The sequence below is a fragment of the Electrophorus electricus genome, chromosome 13, assembly GCF_041902795.1.
Source record: "Electrophorus electricus isolate QZ-2024a chromosome 13, ASM4190279v1, whole genome shotgun sequence".
Classification (NCBI taxonomy): domain Eukaryota; kingdom Metazoa; phylum Chordata; class Actinopteri; order Gymnotiformes; family Gymnotidae; genus Electrophorus; species Electrophorus electricus.
Window position 1 is genome coordinate 23010190 of NC_137509.1, and position 17110 is coordinate 23027299.

A 17110-nucleotide genomic window follows, 5' to 3' on the forward strand; every position below is an offset into this window, starting at 1 on the left:
TCACATGCCTGAATGTGAAGTGCAGTGATTCATCAAAAATCTATCTGTTAGCACCTTGGACTACGAGATGCTGTAAGCTTCTCTTGCATCACTTTAATTTACTTTCAAGATGACATGCTAGGATGTGAAGTGCAGTGATTAATTAAAAAAACTATCTGTTAGCACCTGGGAATAGCAGATGCTGTAAGTTTTTGTTGCATCACTTTACTTTAATCTGCAACTGACAAGCTTGTATGTGAAGTGTACAGATTAAATAGAAATATTTTAGTACCAGGGAATAGCAGGTGCTGTAAGATTGTTTGCATCCCTTTAATTTATGTTCAAGCTATCATGTTCAAATTTGAAGTGCAGTGAATAATTAACTCAAACTATCTGTTAGCACCTGGGAATAGCAGATGATGTAAGTTTTTTTTGCATCACTTTCATTTACTCTCCAACTCACATGCCTGAATGTGAAGTGCAGTGATTCATCAAAAAACTGTCTGTTAGTGCCTCCGTATACCAGATGTTGTAAGCTTTTATTGCATCATTTAATTTACATTCAAGATAACATTCTAGAATGTCAATTGCAGGGATTAATAAAAAAAATTGTCAGATTGGTCTTTGATCATATTTGCTATGATTAGGCAATTTGAGTAAGTGATTAAGGCTTACGGCCATACCAGCTTGAGAATGCCCAATCTCATCTGACCTTGGAAGCTAAGCAACTTTGGGCCTGGATAGTACTGAGGTGGGACCCTACCTATGTATACCAGGTGCTGTAAGCTTTTCTTGCATCACTTTAATTTACTTTCAAGCTGACATGCTCAAATGTGAAGTGCAATGATTAATAAAAAAAACTACCTGTTAGCACCTGGGAATAGCAGATGCTGTAAGTTTTTTTTGCATCACTTTCATTTACTCTCCAACTCACATGCCTGAATGTGAAGTGCAGTGATTCATCAAAAAACTGTCTGTTAGCACCTTGGACTACGAGATGCTGTAAGCTTCTCTTGCATCACTTTAATTTACTGTCAAGATGACATGCTCAAATGTGAAGTGCAGTGATTAATAAAAAAAACTATCTGTTAGCACCTGGGAATAGCCGACTCTGTAAGTTTTTTTTGCATCACTTTCATTTACTCTCCAACTCACATGCCTGAATGTGAAGTGCAGTGATTCATCAAAAATCTATCTGTTAGCACCTTGGACTACGAGATGCTGTAAGCTTCTCTTGCATCACTTTAATTTACTTTCAAGATGACATGCTAGGATGTGAAGTGCAGTGATTAATTAAAAAAACTATCTGTTAGCACCTGGGAATAGCAGATGCTGTAAGTTTTTGTTGCATCACTTTACTTTAATCTGCAACTGACAAGCTTGTATGTGAAGTGTACAGATTAAATAGAAATATTTTAGTACCAGGGAATAGCAGGTGCTGTAAGATTGTTTGCATCCCTTTAATTTATGTTCAAGCTATCATGTTCAAATTTGAAGTGCAGTGAATAATTAGTGCCTCCGTATACCAGCTCCGTATTGTAAGCTTTTATTGCATCATTTAATTACATTCAAGATAACATTCTAGAATGTCAAGTGCAGGGATTAATAAAAAAAATTGTCAGATTGGTCTTTGATCATATTTGCTATGATTAGGCAATTTGAGTAAGTGTTTAAGGCTTACGGCCACACCATCTTGAGAACGCCCAATCTCATCTGACCTTGGAAGCTAAGCAAGTTTGGGCCTGAATAGTACTGAGGTGGGACCCTACCTAGGAATACCAGGTGCTGTAAGCTTTTCTTGCATCACTTTAATTTACTTTCAAGCTGACATGCTCAAATGTGAAGTGCAGTGATTAATAAAAAAAACTATCTGTTAGCACCTGGGAATAGCAGATGCTGTAAGTTTTTTTTGCATCACTTTCATTTACTCTCCAACTCACATGCCTGAATGTGAAGTGCAGTGATTCCTCAAAAATCTATCTGTTAGCACCTTGGACTACGAGATGCTGTAAGCTTCTCTTGCATCACTTTAATTTACTTTCAAGATGACATGCTAGGATGTGAAGTGCAGTGATTAATTAAAAAAACTATCTGTTAGCATCTGGGAATAGCAGATGCTGTAAGTTTTTGTTGCATCACTTTACTTTAATCTGCAACTGACAAGCTTGTATGTGAAGTGTACAGATTAAATAGAAATATTTTAGTACCAGGGAATAGCAGGTGCTGTAAGATTGTTTGCATCCCTTTAATTTATGTTCAAGCTATCATGTTCAAATTTGAAGTGCAGTGAATAATTAACTCAAACTATCTGTTAGCACCTGGGAATAGCAGATGATGTAAGTTTTTTTTGCATCACTTTCATTTACTCTCCAACTCACATGCCTGAATGTGAAGTGCAGTGATTCATCAAAAAACTGTCTGTTAGTGCCTCCGTATACCAGATGTTGTAAGCTTTTATTGCATCATTTAATTTACATTCAAGATAACATTCTAGAATGTCAATTGCAGGGATTAATAAAAAAAATTGTCAGATTGGTCTTTGATCATATTTGCTATGATTAGGCAATTTGAGTAAGTGATTAAGGCTTACGGCCATACCAGCTTGAGAATGCCCAATCTCATCTGACCTTGGAAGCTAAGCAACTTTGGGCCTGGATAGTACTGAGGTGGGACCCTACCTATGTATACCAGGTGCTGTAAGCTTTTCTTGCATCACTTTAATTTACTTTCAAGCTGACATGCTCAAATGTGAAGTGCAATGATTAATAAAAAAAACTACCTGTTAGCACCTGGGAATAGCAGATGCTGTAAGTTTTTTTTGCATCACTTTCATTTACTCTCCAACTCACATGCCTGAATGTGAAGTGCAGTAAATCATCAAAAAACTGTCTGTTAGCACCTTGGACTACGAGATGCTGTAAGCTTCTCTTGCATCACTTTAATTTACTGTCAAGATGACATGCTCAAATGTGAAGTGCAGTGATTAATAAAAAAAACTATCTGTTAGCACCTGGGAATAGCCGACTCTGTAAGTTTTTTTTGCATCACTTTCATTTACTCTCCAACTCACATGCCTGAATGTGAAGTGCAGTGATTCATCAAAAATCTATCTGTTAGCACCTTGGACTACGAGATGCTGTAAGCTTCTCTTGCATCACTTTAATTTACTTTCAAGATGACATGCTAGGATGTGAAGTGCAGTGATTAATTAAAAAAACTATCTGTTAGCACCTGGGAATAGCAGATGCTGTAAGTTTTTGTTGCATCACTTTACTTTAATCTGCAACTGACAAGCTTGTATGTGAAGTGTACAGATTAAATAGAAATATTTTAGTACCAGGGAATAGCAGGTGCTGTAAGATTGTTTGCATCCCTTTAATTTATGTTCAAGCTATCATGTTCAAATTTGAAGTGCAGTGAATAATTAGTGCCTCCGTATACCAGCTCCGTATTGTAAGCTTTTATTGCATCATTTAATTACATTCAAGATAACATTCTAGAATGTCAAGTGCAGGGATTAATAAAAAAAATTGTCAGATTGGTCTTTGATCATATTTGCTATGATTAGGCAATTTGAGTAAGTGTTTAAGGCTTACGGCCACACCATCTTGAGAACGCCCAATCTCATCTGACCTTGGAAGCTAAGCAAGTTTGGGCCTGAATAGTACTGAGGTGGGACCCTACCTAGGAATACCAGGTGCTGTAAGCTTTTCTTGCATCACTTTAATTTACTTTCAAGCTGACATGCTCAAATGTGAAGTGCAGTGATTAATAAAAAAAACTATCTGTTAGCACCTGGGAATAGCAGATGCTGTAAGTTTTTTTTGCATCACTTTCATTTACTCTCCAACTCACATGCCTGAATGTGAAGTGCAGTGATTCCTCAAAAATCTATCTGTTAGCACCTTGGACTACGAGATGCTGTAAGCTTCTCTTGCATCACTTTAATTTACTTTCAAGATGACATGCTAGGATGTGAAGTGCAGTGATTAATTAAAAAAACTATCTGTTAGCATCTGGGAATAGCAGATGCTGTAAGTTTTTGTTGCATCACTTTACTTTAATCTGCAACTGACAAGCTTGTATGTGAAGTGTACAGATTAAATAGAAATATTTTAGTACCAGGGAATAGCAGGTGCTGTAAGATTGTTTGCATCCCTTTAATTTATGTTCAAGCTATCATGTTCAAATTTGAAGTGCAGTGAATAATTAACTCAAACTATCTGTTAGCACCTGGGAATAGCAGATGCTGTAAGTTTTTTTTGCATCACTTTCATTTACTCTCCAACTCACATGCCTGAATGTGAAGTGCAGTGATTCATCAAAAAACTGTCTGTTAGTGCCTCCGTATACCAGATGTTGTAAGCTTTTATTGCATCATTTAATTTACATTCAAGATAACATTCTAGAATGTCAAGTGCAGGGATTAATAAAAAAAATTGTCAGATTGGTCTTTGATCATATTTGCTATGATTAGGCAATTTGCGTAAGCGTATAAGGCTTACGGCCACACCATCTTGAGAACGCCCAATCTCATCTGACCTTGGAAACTAACCAAGTTTGGGCCTGGATAGTACTGAGGTGGGACCCTACCTAGGAATACCAGGTGCTGTAAGCTTTTCTTGCATCACTTTAATTTACTTTCAAGCTGACATGCTCAAATGTGAAGTGCAGTGATTAATAAAAAAAACTATCTGTTAGCACCTGGGAATAGCAGATGCTGTAAGTTTTTTTTGCATCACTTTCATTTACTCTCCAACTCACATGCCTGAATGTGAAGTGCAGTGATTCCTCAAAAATCTATCTGTTAGCACCTTGGACTACGAGATGCTGTAAGCTTCTCTTGCATCACTTTAATTTACTGTCAAGATGACATGCTAGGATGTGAAATGCAGTGATTAATTAAAAAAACTATCTGTTAGCACCTGGGAATAGCAGATGCTGTAAGTTTTTGTCGCATCACTTTACTTTAATCTGCAACTGACAAGCTTGTATGTGAAGTGTACAGATTAAATAGAAATATTTTAGTACCAGGGAATAGCAGGTGCTGTAAGATTGTTTGCATCCCTTTAATTTATTTTCAAGCTATCATGTTCAAATTTGAAGTGCAGTGAATAATTAACTCAAACTATCTGTTAGCACCTGGGAATAGCAGATGCTGTACGTTTTTTTTGCATCACTTTCATTTACTCTCCAACTCACATGCCTGAATGTGAAGTGCAGTGATTCATCAAAAAACTGTCTGTTAGTGCCTCCGTATACCAGATGTTGTAAGCTTTTATTGCATCATTTAATTTACATTCAAGATAACATTCTAGAATGTCAAGTGCAGGGATTAATAAAAAAAATTGTCAGATTGGTCTTTGATCATATTTGCTATGATTAGGAAATTTGAGTAAGTGTTTAAGGCTTACGGCCACACCAGCTTGAGAACGCCCAATCTCATCTGACCTTGGAAGCTAAGCAAGTTTGGGCCTGAATAGTACTGAGGTGGGACCCTATCTAGGAATACCAGGTGCTGTAAGCTTTTCTTGCATCACTTTAATTTACTTTCAAGCTGACATGCTCAAATGTGAAGTGCAGTGATTAATAAAAAAAACTATCTGTTAGCACCTGGGAATAGCAGATGCTGTAAGTTTTTTTTGCATCACTTTCATTTACTCTCCAACTCACATGCCTGAATGTGAAGTGCAGTGATTCCTCAAAAATCTATCTGTTAGCACCTTGGACTACGAGATGCTGTAAGCTTCTCTTGCATCACTTTAATTTACTGTCAAGATGACATGCTAGGATGTGAAATGCAGTGATTAATTAAAAAAACTATCTGTTAGCACCTGGGAATAGCAGATGCTGTAAGTTTTTGTCGCATCACTTTACTTTAATCTGCAACTGACAAGCTTGTATGTGAAGTGTACAGATTAAATAGAAATATTTTAGTACCAGGGAATAGCAGGTGCTGTAAGATTGTTTGCATCCCTTTAATTTATTTTCAAGCTATCATGTTCAAATTTGAAGTGCAGTGAATAATTAACTCAAACTATCTGTTAGCACCTGGGAATAGCAGATGCTGTACGTTTTTTTTGCATCACTTTCATTTACTCTCCAACTCACATGCCTGAATGTGAAGTGCAGTGATTCATCAAAAAACTGTCTGTTAGTGCCTCCGTATACCAGATGTTGTAAGCTTTTATTGCATCATTTAATTTACATTCAAGATAACATTCTAGAATGTCAAGTGCAGGGATTAATAAAAAAAATTGTCAGATTGGTCTTTGATCATATTTGCTATGATTAGGAAATTTGAGTAAGTGTTTAAGGCTTACGGCCACACCAGCTTGAGAACGCCCAATCTCATCTGACCTTGGAAGCTAAGCAAGTTTGTGCCTGAATAGTACTGAGGTGGGACCCTATCTAGGAATACCAGGTGCTGTAAGCTTTTCTTGCATCACTTTAATTTACTTTCAAGCTGACATGCTCAAATGTGAAGTGCAGTGATTAATAAAAAAAACTATCTGTTAGCACCTGGGAATAGCAGATGCTGTAAGTTTTTTTTGCATCACTTTCATTTACTCTCCAACTCACATGCCTGAATGTGAAGTGCAGTGATTCCTCAAAAATCTATCTGTTAGCACCTTGGACTACGAGATGCTGTAAGCTTCTCTTGCATCACTTTAATTTACTTTCAAGATGACATGCTAGGATGTGAAGTGCAGTGATTAATTAAAAAAACTATCTGTTAGCACCTGGGAATAGCAGATGCTGTAAGTTTTTGTTGCATCACTTTACTTTAATCTGCAACTGACAAGCTTGTATGTGAAGTGTACAGATTAAATAGAAATATTTTAGTACCAGGGAATAGCAGGTGCTGTAAGATTGTTTGCATCCCTTTAATTTATTTTCAAGCTATCATGTTCAAATTTGAAGTGCAGTGAATAATTAACTCAAACTATCTGTTAGCACCTGGGAATAGCAGATGATGTAAGTTTTTTTTGCATCACTTTCATTTACTCTCCAACTCACATGCCTGAATGTGAAGTGCAGTGATTCATCAAAAAACTGTCTGTTAGTGCCTCCGTATACAAGATGTTGTAAGCTTTTATTGCATCATTAAATTTACATTCAAGATAACATTCTAGAACGTCAAGTGCAGGGATTAATAAAAAAAATTGTCAGATTGGTCTTTGATCATATTTGCTATGATTAGGCAATTTGAGTAAGTGTTTAAAGCTTACGGCCACACAAGCTTGAGAACGCCCAATCTCATCTGACCTTGGAAGCTAAGCAAGTTTGGGCCTGGATATTACTGAGGTGGGACCCTACCTATGTATACCAGGTGCTGTAAGCTTTTCTTGCATCACTTTAATTTACTTTCAAGCTGACATGCTCAAATGTGAAGTGCAATGATTAATAAAAAAAACTATCTGTTAGCACCTGGGAATAGCAGATGCTGTAAGTTTTTTTTGCATCACTTTCATTTACTCTACAACTCACATGCCTGAATGTGAAGTGCAGTGATTCATCAAAAAACTGTCTGTTAGTGCCTCCGTATACCAGATGTTGTAAGCTTTTATTGCATCATTTAATTTACATTCAAGATAACATTCTAGAATGTCAAGTGCAGGGATTAATAAAAAAAATTGTCAGATTGGTCTTTGATCATATTTGCTATGATTAGGCAATTTGCGTAAGCGTATAAGGCTTACGGCCACACCATCTTGAGAACGCCCAATCTCATCTGACCTTGGAAACTAACCAAGTTTGGGCCTGGATAGTACTGAGGTGGGACCCTACCTAGGAATACCAGGTGCCGTAAGCTTTTCTTGCATCACTTTAATTTACTTTCAAGCTGACATGCTCAAATGTGAAGTGCAGTGATTAATAAAAAAAACTATCTGTTAGCACCTGGGAATAGCAGATGCTGTAAGTTTTTTTTGCATCACTTTCATTTACTCTCCAACTCACATGCCTGAATGTGAAGTGCAGTGATTCATCAAAAAACTATCTGTTAGCACCTTGGACTACGAGATGCTGTAAGCTTCTCTTGCATCACTTTAATTTACTGTCAAGATGACATGCTAGGATGTGAAATGCAGTGATTAATTAAAAAAACTATCTGTTAGCACCTGGGAATAGCAGATGCTGTAAGTTTTTGTTGCATCACTTTACTTTAATCTGCAACTGACAAGCTTGTATGTGAAGTGTACAGATTAAATAGAAATATTTTAGTACCAGGGAATAGCAGGTGCTGTAAGATTGCATTGCATCCCTTTAATTTATGTTCAAGCTATCATGTTCAAATTTGAAGTGCAGTGAATAATTAGTGCCTCCGTATACCAGCTCCGTATTGTAAGCTTTTATTGCATCATTTAATTACATTCAAGATAACATTCTAGAATGTCAAGTGCAGGGATTAATAAAAAAAATTGTCAGATTGGTCTTTGATCATATTTGCTATGATTAGGCAATTTGAGTAAGTGTTTGAGGCTTACGGCCATACCAGCTTGAGAATGCCCAATCTCATCTGACCTTGGAAGCTAAGCAAGTTTGGGCCTGGATAGTACTGAGGTGGGACCCTACCTATGTATACCAGGTGCTGTAAGCTTTTCTTGCATCACTTTAATTTACTTTCAAGCTGACATGCTCAAATGTGAAGTGCAATGATTAATAAAAAAAACTACCTGTTAGCACCTGGGAATAGCAGATGCTGTAAGTTTTTTTTGCATCACTTTCATTTACTCTCCAACTCACATGCCTGAATGTGAAGTGCAGTGATTCATCAAAAAACTGTCTGTTAGCACCTTGGACTACGAGATGCTGTAAGCTTCTCTTGCATCACTTTAATTTACTGTCAAGATGACATGCTCAAATGTGAAGTGCAGTGATTAATAAAAAAAACTATCTGTTAGCACCTGGGAATAGCCGACTCTGTAAGTTTTTTTTGCATCACTTTCATTTACTCTCCAACTCACATGCCTGAATGTGAAGTGCAGTGATTCATCAAAAATCTATCTGTTAGCACCTTGGACTACGAGATGCTGTAAGCTTCTCTTGCATCACTTTAATTTACTTTCAAGATGACATGCTAGGATGTGAAGTGCAGTGATTAATTAAAAAAACTATCTGTTAGCACCTGGGAATAGCAGATGCTGTAAGTTTTTGTTGCATCACTTTACTTTAATCTGCAACTGACAAGCTTGTATGTGAAGTGTACAGATTAAATAGAAATATTTTAGTACCAGGGAATAGCAGGTGCTGTAAGATTGTTTGCATCCCTTTAATTTATGTTCAAGCTATCATGTTCAAATTTGAAGTGCAGTGAATAATTAGTGCCTCCGTATACCAGCTCCGTATTGTAAGCTTTTATTGCATCATTTAATTACATTCAAGATAACATTCTAGAATGTCAAGTGCAGGGATTAATAAAAAAAATTGTCAGATTGGTCTTTGATCATATTTGCTATGATTAGGCAATTTGAGTAAGTGTTTAAGGCTTACGGCCACACCATCTTGAGAACGCCCAATCTCATCTGACCTTGGAAGCTAAGCAAGTTTGGGCCTGAATAGTACTGAGGTGGGACCCTACCTAGGAATACCAGGTGCTGTAAGCTTTTCTTGCATCACTTTAATTTACTTTCAAGCTGACATGCTCAAATGTGAAGTGCAGTGATTAATAAAAAAAACTATCTGTTAGCACCTGGGAATAGCAGATGCTGTAAGTTTTTTTTGCATCACTTTCATTTACTCTCCAACTCACATGCCTGAATGTGAAGTGCAGTGATTCCTCAAAAATCTATCTGTTAGCACCTTGGACTACGAGATGCTGTAAGCTTCTCTTGCATCACTTTAATTTACTTTCAAGATGACATGCTAGGATGTGAAGTGCAGTGATTAATTAAAAAAACTATCTGTTAGCATCTGGGAATAGCAGATGCTGTAAGTTTTTGTTGCATCACTTTACTTTAATCTGCAACTGACAAGCTTGTATGTGAAGTGTACAGATTAAATAGAAATATTTTAGTACCAGGGAATAGCAGGTGCTGTAAGATTGTTTGCATCCCTTTAATTTATGTTCAAGCTATCATGTTCAAATTTGAAGTGCAGTGAATAATTAACTCAAACTATCTGTTAGCACCTGGGAATAGCAGATGCTGTAAGTTTTTTTTGCATCACTTTCATTTACTCTCCAACTCACATGCCTGAATGTGAAGTGCAGTGATTCATCAAAAAACTGTCTGTTAGTGCCTCCGTATACCAGATGTTGTAAGCTTTTATTGCATCATTTAATTTACATTCAAGATAACATTCTAGAATGTCAAGTGCAGGGATTAATAAAAAAAATTGTCAGATTGGTCTTTGATCATATTTGCTATGATTAGGCAATTTGCGTAAGCGTATAAGGCTTACGGCCACACCATCTTGAGAACGCCCAATCTCATCTGACCTTGGAAACTAACCAAGTTTGGGCCTGGATAGTACTGAGGTGGGACCCTACCTAGGAATACCAGGTGCTGTAAGCTTTTCTTGCATCACTTTAATTTACTTTCAAGCTGACATGCTCAAATGTGAAGTGCAGTGATTAATAAAAAAAACTATCTGTTAGCACCTGGGAATAGCAGATGCTGTAAGTTTTTTTTGCATCACTTTCATTTACTCTCCAACTCACATGCCTGAATGTGAAGTGCAGTGATTCCTCAAAAATCTATCTGTTAGCACCTTGGACTACGAGATGCTGTAAGCTTCTCTTGCATCACTTTAATTTACTGTCAAGATGACATGCTAGGATGTGAAATGCAGTGATTAATTAAAAAAACTATCTGTTAGCACCTGGGAATAGCAGATGCTGTAAGTTTTTGTCGCATCACTTTACTTTAATCTGCAACTGACAAGCTTGTATGTGAAGTGTACAGATTAAATAGAAATATTTTAGTACCAGGGAATAGCAGGTGCTGTAAGATTGTTTGCATCCCTTTAATTTATTTTCAAGCTATCATGTTCAAATTTGAAGTGCAGTGAATAATTAACTCAAACTATCTGTTAGCACCTGGGAATAGCAGATGCTGTACGTTTTTTTTGCATCACTTTCATTTACTCTCCAACTCACATGCCTGAATGTGAAGTGCAGTGATTCATCAAAAAACTGTCTGTTAGTGCCTCCGTATACCAGATGTTGTAAGCTTTTATTGCATCATTTAATTTACATTCAAGATAACATTCTAGAATGTCAAGTGCAGGGATTAATAAAAAAAATTGTCAGATTGGTCTTTGATCATATTTGCTATGATTAGGAAATTTGAGTAAGTGTTTAAGGCTTACGGCCACACCAGCTTGAGAACGCCCAATCTCATCTGACCTTGGAAGCTAAGCAAGTTTGGGCCTGAATAGTACTGAGGTGGGACCCTACCTAGGAATACCAGGTGCTGTAAGCTTTTCTTGCATCACTTTAATTTACTTTCAAGCTGACATGCTCAAATGTGAAGTGCAGTGATTAATAAAAAAAACTATCTGTTAGCACCTGGGAATAGCAGATGCTGTAAGTTTTTTTTGCATCACTTTCATTTACTCTCCAACTCACATGCCTGAATGTGAAGTGCAGTGATTCCTCAAAAATCTATCTGTTAGCACCTTGGACTACGAGATGCTGTAAGCTTCTCTTGCATCACTTTAATTTACTTTCAAGATGACATGCTAGGATGTGAAGTGCAGTGATTAATTAAAAAAACTATCTGTTAGCACCTGGGAATAGCAGATGCTGTAAGTTTTTGTTGCATCACTTTACTTTAATCTGCAACTGACAAGCTTGTATGTGAAGTGTACAGATTAAATAGAAATATTTTAGTACCAGGGAATAGCAGGTGCTGTAAGATTGTTTGCATCCCTTTAATTTATTTTCAAGCTATCATGTTCAAATTTGAAGTGCAGTGAATAATTAACTCAAACTATCTGTTAGCACCTGGGAATAGCAGATGATGTAAGTTTTTTTTGCATCACTTTCATTTACTCTCCAACTCACATGCCTGAATGTGAAATGCAGTGATTCATCAAAAAACTGTCTGTTAGTGCCTCCGTATACAAGATGTTGTAAGCTTTTATTGCATCATTAAATTTACATTCAAGATAACATTCTAGAACGTCAAGTGCAGGGATTAATAAAAAAAATTGTCAGATTGGTCTTTGATCATATTTGCTATGATTAGGCAATTTGAGTAAGTGTTTAAAGCTTACGGCCACACAAGCTTGAGAACGCCCAATCTCATCTGACCTTGGAAGCTAAGCAAGTTTGGGCCTGGATATTACTGAGGTGGGACCCTACCTATGTATACCAGGTGCTGTAAGCTTTTCTTGCATCACTTTAATTTACTTTCAAGCTGACATGCTCAAATGTGAAGTGCAATGATTAATAAAAAAAACTATCTGTTAGCACCTGGGAATAGCAGATGCTGTAAGTTTTTTTTGCATCACTTTCATTTACTCTACAACTCACATGCCTGAATGTGAAGTGCAGTGATTCATCAAAAAACTGTCTGTTAGTGCCTCCGTATACCAGATGTTGTAAGCTTTTATTGCATCATTTAATTTACATTCAAGATAACATTCTAGAATGTCAAGTGCAGGGATTAATAAAAAAAATTGTCAGATTGGTCTTTGATCATATTTGCTATGATTAGGCAATTTGCGTAAGCGTATAAGGCTTACGGCCACACCATCTTGAGAACGCCCAATCTCATCTGACCTTGGAAACTAACCAAGTTTGGGCCTGGATAGTACTGAGGTGGGACCCTACCTAGGAATACCAGGTGCCGTAAGCTTTTCTTGCATCACTTTAATTTACTTTCAAGCTGACATGCTCAAATGTGAAATGCAGTGATTAATAAAAAAAACTATCTGTTAGCACCTGGGAATAGCAGATGCTGTAAGTTTTTTTTGCATCACTTTCATTTACTCTCCAACTCACATGCCTGAATGTGAAGTGCAGTGATTCATCAAAAAACTATCTGTTAGCACCTTGGACTACGAGATGCTGTAAGCTTCTCTTGCATCACTTTAATTTACTGTCAAGATGACATGCTAGGATGTGAAATGCAGTGATTAATTAAAAAAACTATCTGTTAGCACCTGGGAATAGCAGATGCTGTAAGTTTTTGTTGCATCACTTTACTTTAATCTGCAACTGACAAGCTTGTATGTGAAGTGTACAGATTAAATAGAAATATTTTAGTACCAGGGAATAGCAGGTGCTGTAAGATTGCATTGCATCCCTTTAATTTATGTTCAAGCTATCATGTTCAAATTTGAAGTGCAGTGAATAATTAGTGCCTCCGTATACCAGCTCCGTATTGTAAGCTTTTATTGCATCATTTAATTACATTCAAGATAACATTCTAGAATGTCAAGTGCAGGGATTAATAAAAAAAATTGTCAGATTGGTCTTTGATCATATTTGCTATGATTAGGCAATTTGAGTAAGTGTTTGAGGCTTACGGCCATACCAGCTTGAGAATGCCCAATCTCATCTGACCTTGGAAGCTAAGCAAGTTTGGGCCTGGATAGTACTGAGGTGGGACCCTACCTATGTATACCAGGTGCTGTAAGCTTTTCTTGCATCACTTTAATTTACTTTCAAGCTGACATGCTCAAATGTGAAGTGCAATGATTAATAAAAAAAACTATCTGTTAGCACCTGGGAATAGCAGATGCTGTAAGTTTTTTTTGCATCACTTTCATTTACTCTACAACTCACATGCCTGAATGTGAAGTGCAGTAAATCATCAAAAAACTGTCTGTTAGCACCTTGGACTACGAGATGCTGTAAGCTTCTCTTGCATCACTTTAATTTACTGTCAAGATGACATGCTCAAATGTGAAGTGCAGTGATTAATAAAAAAAACTATCTGTTAGCACCTGGGAATAGCAGATGCTGTACGTTTTTGTTGCATCACTTTACTTTAATCTGCAACTGACAAGCTTGTATGTGAAGTGTACAGATTAAATAGAAATATTTTAGTACCAGGGAATAGCAGGTGCTGTAAGATTGTTTGCATCCCTTTAATTTATGTTCAAGCTATCATGTTCAAATTTGAAGTGCAGTGAATAATTAACTCAAACTATCTGTTAGCACCTGGGAATAGCAGATGCTGTAAGTTTTTTTTGCATCACTTTCATTTACTCTCCAACTCACATGCCTGAATGTGAAGTGCAGTGATTCATCAAAAAACTGTCTGTTAGTGCCTCCGTATACCAGATGTTGTAAGCTTTTATTGCATCATTTAATTTACATTCAAGATAACATTCTAGAATGTCAAGTGCAGGGATTAATAAAAAAAATTGTCAGATTGGTCTTTGATCATATTTGCTATGATTAGGCAATTTGCGTAAGCGTATAAGGCTTACGGCCACACCATCTTGAGAACGCCCAATCTCATCTGACCTTGGAAACTAACCAAGTTTGGGCCTGGATAGTACTGAGGTGGGACCCTACCTAGGAATACCAGGTGCTGTAAGCTTTTCTTGCATCACTTTAATTTACTTTCAAGCTGACATGCTCAAATGTGAAGTGCAGTGATTAATAAAAAAAACTATCTGTTAGCACCTGGGAATAGCAGATGCTGTAAGTTTTTTTTGCATCACTTTCATTTACTCTCCAACTCACATGCCTGAATGTGAAGTGCAGTGATTCCTCAAAAATCTATCTGTTAGCACCTTGGACTACGAGATGCTGTAAGCTTCTCTTGCATCACTTTAATTTACTGTCAAGATGACATGCTAGGATGTGAAATGCAGTGATTAATTAAAAAAACTATCTGTTAGCACCTGGGAATAGCAGATGCTGTAAGTTTTTGTCGCATCACTTTACTTTAATCTGCAACTGACAAGCTTGTATGTGAAGTGTACAGATTAAATAGAAATATTTTAGTACCAGGGAATAGCAGGTGCTGTAAGATTGTTTGCATCCCTTTAATTTATTTTCAAGCTATCATGTTCAAATTTGAAGTGCAGTGAATAATTAACTCAAACTATCTGTTAGCACCTGGGAATAGCAGATGCTGTACGTTTTTTTTGCATCACTTTCATTTACTCTCCAACTCACATGCCTGAATGTGAAGTGCAGTGATTCATCAAAAAACTGTCTGTTAGTGCCTCCGTATACCAGATGTTGTAAGCTTTTATTGCATCATTTAATTTACATTCAAGATAACATTCTAGAATGTCAAGTGCAGGGATTAATAAAAAAAATTGTCAGATTGGTCTTTGATCATATTTGCTATGATTAGGAAATTTGAGTAAGTGTTTAAGGCTTACGGCCACACCAGCTTGAGAACGCCCAATCTCATCTGACCTTGGAAGCTAAGCAAGTTTGGGCCTGAATAGTACTGAGGTGGGACCCTACCTAGGAATACCAGGTGCTGTAAGCTTTTCTTGCATCACTTTAATTTACTTTCAAGCTGACATGCTCAAATGTGAAGTGCAGTGATTAATAAAAAAAACTATCTGTTAGCACCTGGGAATAGCAGATGCTGTAAGTTTTTTTTGCATCACTTTCATTTACTCTCCAACTCACATGCCTGAATGTGAAGTGCAGTGATTCCTCAAAAATCTATCTGTTAGCACCTTGGACTACGAGATGCTGTAAGCTTCTCTTGCATCACTTTAATTTACTTTCAAGATGACATGCTAGGATGTGAAGTGCAGTGATTAATTAAAAAAACTATCTGTTAGCACCTGGGAATAGCAGATGCTGTAAGTTTTTGTTGCATCACTTTACTTTAATCTGCAACTGACAAGCTTGTATGTGAAGTGTACAGATTAAATAGAAATATTTTAGTACCAGGGAATAGCAGGTGCTGTAAGATTGTTTGCATCCCTTTAATTTATTTTCAAGCTATCATGTTCAAATTTGAAGTGCAGTGAATAATTAACTCAAACTATCTGTTAGCACCTGGGAATAGCAGATGATGTAAGTTTTTTTTGCATCACTTTCATTTACTCTCCAACTCACATGCCTGAATGTGAAATGCAGTGATTCATCAAAAAACTGTCTGTTAGTGCCTCCGTATACAAGATGTTGTAAGCTTTTATTGCATCATTAAATTTACATTCAAGATAACATTCTAGAACGTCAAGTGCAGGGATTAATAAAAAAAATTGTCAGATTGGTCTTTGATCATATTTGCTATGATTAGGCAATTTGAGTAAGTGTTTAAAGCTTACGGCCACACAAGCTTGAGAACGCCCAATCTCATCTGACCTTGGAAGCTAAGCAAGTTTGGGCCTGGATATTACTGAGGTGGGACCCTACCTATGTATACCAGGTGCTGTAAGCTTTTCTTGCATCACTTTAATTTACTTTCAAGCTGACATGCTCAAATGTGAAGTGCAATGATTAATAAAAAAAACTATCTGTTAGCACCTGGGAATAGCAGATGCTGTAAGTTTTTTTTGCATCACTTTCATTTACTCTACAACTCACATGCCTGAATGTGAAGTGCAGTGATTCATCAAAAAACTGTCTGTTAGTGCCTCCGTATACCAGATGTTGTAAGCTTTTATTGCATCATTTAATTTACATTCAAGATAACATTCTAGAATGTCAAGTGCAGGGATTAATAAAAAAAATTGTCAGATTGGTCTTTGATCATATTTGCTATGATTAGGCAATTTGCGTAAGCGTATAAGGCTTACGGCCACACCATCTTGAGAACGCCCAATCTCATCTGACCTTGGAAACTAACCAAGTTTGGGCCTGGATAGTACTGAGGTGGGACCCTACCTAGGAATACCAGGTGCCGTAAGCTTTTCTTGCATCACTTTAATTTACTTTCAAGCTGACATGCTCAAATGTGAAATGCAGTGATTAATAAAAAAAACTATCTGTTAGCACCTGGGAATAGCAGATGCTGTAAGTTTTTTTTGCATCACTTTCATTTACTCTCCAACTCACATGCCTGAATGTGAAGTGCAGTGATTCATCAAAAAACTATCTGTTAGCACCTTGGACTACGAGATGCTGTAAGCTTCTCTTGCATCACTTTAATTTACTGTCAAGATGACATGCTAGGATGTGAAATGCAGTGATTAATTAAAAAAACTATCTGTTAGCACCTGGGAATAGCAGATGCTGTAAGTTTTTGTTGCA

The 17110-nt window shown here is 36.9% G+C and overlaps 20 pseudogenes; all 20 read left to right on the top strand.

Annotated features, from left to right (window-relative positions):
• The first annotated feature begins 648 nt into the window (after positions 1-648).
• On the top strand, positions 649-767 carry LOC145650805 (5S ribosomal RNA; annotated as a pseudogene).
• Positions 768-1654: 887 nt separating this feature from the next.
• Positions 1655-1773, top strand: LOC145647582 (5S ribosomal RNA; annotated as a pseudogene).
• Positions 1774-2563: 790 nt separating this feature from the next.
• On the top strand, positions 2564-2682 carry LOC145650806 (5S ribosomal RNA; annotated as a pseudogene).
• An 887-nt stretch (positions 2683-3569) lies between these two features.
• LOC145647583 (5S ribosomal RNA) lies at positions 3570-3688 on the top strand (annotated as a pseudogene).
• Positions 3689-4478: 790 nt separating this feature from the next.
• LOC145650434 (5S ribosomal RNA) lies at positions 4479-4597 on the top strand (annotated as a pseudogene).
• Positions 4598-5387: 790 nt separating this feature from the next.
• Positions 5388-5506, top strand: LOC145647303 (5S ribosomal RNA; annotated as a pseudogene).
• Positions 5507-6296: 790 nt separating this feature from the next.
• On the top strand, positions 6297-6415 carry LOC145649920 (5S ribosomal RNA; annotated as a pseudogene).
• A 790-nt stretch (positions 6416-7205) lies between these two features.
• LOC145644940 (5S ribosomal RNA) lies at positions 7206-7324 on the top strand (annotated as a pseudogene).
• A 352-nt stretch (positions 7325-7676) lies between these two features.
• Positions 7677-7795, top strand: LOC145650235 (5S ribosomal RNA; annotated as a pseudogene).
• Positions 7796-8462: 667 nt separating this feature from the next.
• Positions 8463-8581, top strand: LOC145649495 (5S ribosomal RNA; annotated as a pseudogene).
• Positions 8582-9468: 887 nt separating this feature from the next.
• Positions 9469-9587, top strand: LOC145647584 (5S ribosomal RNA; annotated as a pseudogene).
• Positions 9588-10377: 790 nt separating this feature from the next.
• Positions 10378-10496, top strand: LOC145650435 (5S ribosomal RNA; annotated as a pseudogene).
• Positions 10497-11286: 790 nt separating this feature from the next.
• LOC145646917 (5S ribosomal RNA) lies at positions 11287-11405 on the top strand (annotated as a pseudogene).
• A 790-nt stretch (positions 11406-12195) lies between these two features.
• On the top strand, positions 12196-12314 carry LOC145644941 (5S ribosomal RNA; annotated as a pseudogene).
• Positions 12315-12666: 352 nt separating this feature from the next.
• On the top strand, positions 12667-12785 carry LOC145650236 (5S ribosomal RNA; annotated as a pseudogene).
• A 667-nt stretch (positions 12786-13452) lies between these two features.
• LOC145649496 (5S ribosomal RNA) lies at positions 13453-13571 on the top strand (annotated as a pseudogene).
• Positions 13572-14361: 790 nt separating this feature from the next.
• LOC145650436 (5S ribosomal RNA) lies at positions 14362-14480 on the top strand (annotated as a pseudogene).
• A 790-nt stretch (positions 14481-15270) lies between these two features.
• On the top strand, positions 15271-15389 carry LOC145646918 (5S ribosomal RNA; annotated as a pseudogene).
• A 790-nt stretch (positions 15390-16179) lies between these two features.
• On the top strand, positions 16180-16298 carry LOC145644942 (5S ribosomal RNA; annotated as a pseudogene).
• Positions 16299-16650: 352 nt separating this feature from the next.
• LOC145650237 (5S ribosomal RNA) lies at positions 16651-16769 on the top strand (annotated as a pseudogene).
• The last annotated feature ends 341 nt before the right edge of the window (positions 16770-17110 follow it).